Source organism: Cryptomeria japonica, chromosome 3, assembly GCF_030272615.1.
Source record: "Cryptomeria japonica chromosome 3, Sugi_1.0, whole genome shotgun sequence".
NCBI lineage: Eukaryota > Viridiplantae > Streptophyta > Pinopsida > Cupressales > Cupressaceae > Cryptomeria > Cryptomeria japonica.
In genome coordinates, this window is record NC_081407.1 from 394,693,405 (window position 1) to 394,698,368 (window position 4,964).

Below are 4,964 nucleotides of genomic sequence, written 5' to 3' on the forward strand. Positions count from 1 at the left end.
GAAGTGGATGATAGCATTTTTTAACTTTATGCAAAAATGCTGCTTGAAGCTCCATTGGATGAAAAGACATAACACTTTGGTACTGCTGAGGAAAAGGCTCTTGAAGTCAAGATTGGCTTCGACGAGAAAAGAAGAGAGAAGAAAATTGATAAGATGTTTGCATTTGTACAATATGTAATCCATAAGATAGACATTGAACTAGGTTCTGGATCCAAACTGGCAAAGGAACCGGCAATGGTTAGTGCTCCTAAGGCAAAGAGGCCTGAAACTTTCATTTCTTCTGTCACTTCTGACTCTTAACTAGAGGATAATGAACCTCTAGCATTCAAAAGGGTACATAGAAAGAAAGTTGACCAGCCTCCGGTAGAGGAGAAGAAGGTGGAGCCAAGGAGGAAGCTTGTGAGAAAAGTAACAAAACCTACTGCACCCCCACCTCCAACAAGGAAACCTATTTAGAAGAGGAAACCAGTCACATCCACTCCGGCAACCCACAACAACAACAACAACAAGAGTGATGATGCTACTGAATCTGGTAAGGCTACAATGACCTGTGCTGAATTGATTGATGAAATAACCAAGGATGGAATTCTGAAAAATGTATCCACTTATTATTAAGCTTTAGAGGATAATGAGCAGAATGAGATTGAAGAGGCAATTTTGTTACACATAGATATATATAAGAAAGCCTTAGTAGAAATTTTGAAGGAAATTCCTCTATCACTGTACAATAAATTAGATGCTAGAAGACTTGATGAAATCAAGAGGGATAGAGAAATTAAGGAACTAGAACTTTTGGGTATGTGTGGTTCAATAAACAATGAGGAAATGAAACGATACATTGATGTTGCAAACAAAATAGTTTTTAGTAGCAAACCCCGACAAATAAGCCTAATGATGGGCAGGGTAAATGAGGTAGTAAATGAGACCAAAGATGGTTGGACCAAATTCTTCCAAAAGAATCCTGATTTTCTCACCTCCCAAGAAGAATTTGTAAAAGCAACAACTTCCACCATCCCGAACAGTTCTAAAGGGAAAGGTATTTTGGGTTGTTCAACTCGAATTTTGAATAAACTGGCAATAAAGGAGAGAGTACAGTCAATACCGACAGAGACAACTTTTGAACAAGGCAATGTACAGGGTACTGACAATATTGTGGATAATACTCCATCGGCAGTAATAGATACTGCACCAAGTGGCGAAGCCACCGATGCCAAAGAGGATAAGGTAAAGGGAAATGAGACTATACCGGCAGTTAATATTGATTCCTCGACAAAGGTTTTGGCAATTGACACTTCTCAAGTTGAGAAGAAATCAATCACTGAGATGAGTCCCACTGAGTTAATGATGATGGCTACTTAGAAATTAATAAAGGAGGGATTGGCAGATAAAGGAATAATAGATTACTCAATCACAGTTTTGCACAGACTAATTCTTGATTGTAAGATTGAAAATGAAGCAAGCCCTTCCGGCAAGCTTAAGGCATTAAGTTATATCTAGCAACTTTCAATCTTTGCAGCAAATTTCTAACTGACAAGCACTTGAGACATTTACTAAGGCTAAGAGAGCCGCTTTTGATCAGATTATTGAAACAAAGAAGGAGAAAATTGAAGGAAAAATGATTGTTATTGAGAATTGTTTGAAACAGTGTACAAATATCTACAGGGTTTGTTGTAACATAGAAACTCTTACAACAAATGTAGATAGAAAATTAAAGGAGTTACATGATAAGGTTGCCAATATTGCAAATTCTTTTGATGGATTAACCTCAGTAACAACATCTGTTGATGGACAAATTTTGTCTTTGGAGAACCAATTTTTTGCTTTTGAGAAGGAAAGAGACAAGATCATTCGGAGAGCAAGGAGTCTTAGAGGATTGGTTAGTCCAAGATTAGATTCACTCGGTGTACATAAGAGGGAATGTATGGATGTGATTGCTAAGCACACACCGACAGAAGTCAAAGAGAAGGAAACATTTGCACACTTACTGAGTGGACTTGTATCCATATCTGAAACATTCAAAACCGGCTAAGATACATATTTATAGTTGCTAGACAAAGCTTACCCGGAAATTTTGAAATTGGTCAAGCTCAGGTAAAGTAATCTATAATTATTCATTCTTTTTCTGCACCAAATTCTTTCAATTATTTCACTGGTCTTTGGTATTGATGTCAAAGGGGGGGTGTATATAATGTGAAAAATGTCAGACAAAAAATATGGGAAGGATATCAGAAAGGAGTGTATTGCTCAGGGGGAGCATACTTCAGGTTGAACCGGTAGGGAATCCATTTTTCACATGAGTGTTGCCATCAATGCCAAAGGGGGAGATTGTTGGCAATTGACACTCATTGGATTCATATGTTGGCATTGATGGCAACATGGCAACATGGTAACTTGGAAATAATTTTCATAGACACCGGCAGACACCGGCATTGGAGATTCTAGGGTTACACCGGCACCGGCATCCAAAACTTCAATGAAGCCGACATCAGTCTTGAACCCGAAAGAAGTTTTATTTGTAAAAATCATTTTGTGATTATTAAGGCCGACATGGTATATCTTTTGTAATGCATTGTAAGTCAACATAAGGCATATTGTTTGTGAAGGGTATATAGGTCAATTTGTCAAGATCATTATAAAAAAGTGATGTGATAGATTATAATAAGGATATAGGAGATTGTGTAATGTGAAGTATATGTATGTAGATCATTTGTATGTGAATGTTATATCATGCAATGATCTGTAGATAGTTTGGAAAGCATTATTGGAGGAGAGGAGATACCAGTAGAAGTGTTCAGGGTTTATGAACCGGTACAGAGCAGAACTATAACCAGAACTCTTTTTGGCATAGCGGATGCATTTTGTGAGCTCATTATTACTGTTATATTTTAGCAGAAGCTTGTAGTCAGTGAGACTCTTTTGTGATGAGCAGTGTGCTCTAGGCAGTGTGCCTTCCTGCATGTGCAGGCCCCCATTTTATGTAATATCTTTCATATGGCCAGTGAACTGATATTGTGGGTCACAAATCCCAGTGTGGTTTTCCATGCATAAATTTTGTGTGTTATGGTGCTCATTTATGTGGATGGTTTATTTGCTTCAAGGTATGTGTTTCATCATTTACTGGTTTATATGTGTATGTTATAAAAGGGTAAGATCATATCTTACTGGTAGAACACTGATTCACCCCCCCTCTTAGTGTTCTTGGATCCCAACACCCCCCCCCCCCCCTCAATGGCATCTTGTGTCCAACACTGAGTGTCATCATCTTGCAAAGAACTTAGCGCTTCACTCTAAGATGAAACACATATAGTTGCGATACTATTTCACACACTCGGATTTAAGGGATGGGCAGTTGAAGTTGGAGAAGATACACACTAGCAAGAATCATGCAGATATGTTGACCAAGGCAATCACTCAAGAGAAACTGACTTCTTGGTCAATTTTTGTTGTCCTTCAAGCTTGATAATAGTGGAAATGAGAAATAAGATAATCCCAAGTGCATCAATCCAGTGATTGCTATAGGTGCAACGACATTAGTTCGAGATCAGTCTCCAAATCTGAGAGATTGTTTGGTGTGGAGCCTGATGAGTCTTCAAGTGGGAGATTGTTGGTATGTGAAGACTGATCATACTACTAAGCTTAATTTTGGTGACGTTTTCAGTTGCATTTTCTCCCTATATTATCGGGTCATAGATCTAACGGTGGATATTTTTTGTGTTGTTTTCCCTAGAAGGCAACCCTATTTTATGAGGACATTGTATTACAGATGGATATCATATTGTAATTTGCTTTTTGCTAGATAATATAAAAGAAGTGGATGGATGTTTCTCTAGTGGATGTAGCCCACATTGGATGAACCATGTTAAATCTTTGTGTTATTGTGATTTGTTATTTTTGCCTCTCTTATTCTGCATTATATTTAATATTGTTTATTGCTCCACTCTACCTTAAAACCCTAACAGACTTTTCTGTAATTTTTAAAAAGATTGCAAGGGTAAAAGCACAAAGAAGTTTCACACTTTCAACCAACAAATTTTGCATTAAATTATTTCAAGCAAAATAGTTTCTTTTAAAACCACATGGATTACATATGGCACATAAAACTTCGGGTAAAACTCTTTTGCCCAAAACTATAAAATATTTTTTTCTTATTAAAAATTTGAATTGTGATTGAATTTGTATAATATTTTAGACAAAACTCTTTCAACTAAAACTATGTATGTGGTTCCCTACGCAATAGGGTGAACTCACAATACTGGTTCCCACTTTTTGACCAACTTTGACACTTAGATGAATATTTTGAAAAAAACCTTCACTTTCTAACACCTATAACTTTTAAACCATTAAGAATTTAAAGATGATATAAACTAGTGATTTTTAACATCTTGTTTGTAGATTCTAAATATATTTTTTGCAAATTTGTTTGAATAAAATTTTATTGATTTTTCCATCTCCCTCAAAAAGTAATTGTTTACAGCAAACAACATTATTTAAGAGTGATGTGTATCCCGAAACGCATAATTTTTTTCTATAAATGATAGAAACTCAATTCTTTTGAATTTTGGTTTGTAACATCAATATCCAGGGCATGCACTTGGTTTGATAGTGATATGTTGAATATTTTTATTTTTATTAAGTTTTGAAGTTCGACAAATTATAATTTGGATATAGGTGTACGTTTGAACACATATCTTGTTCTATATATATCAAAATTCAGTTTGTTTTTTTTGTTAAAAAGAAAACACCAATACCTAGTGCATAGATATTTTTCAAAACAAATTTGAATTAGTTTACTATTTTTCCCAATGCATTGAACAAATAAGTTCATGTTCGGTGAAAAACCTACATTCATAAGAAATAAAATAAATATATTAAAAGTTATACTATTTGGAAAGCTTATAATAAGGACTAAAAACTTTTTTTTTTTTTAACTTTTAAATGAATTAATTTGACCCCCCAAAAGCTAA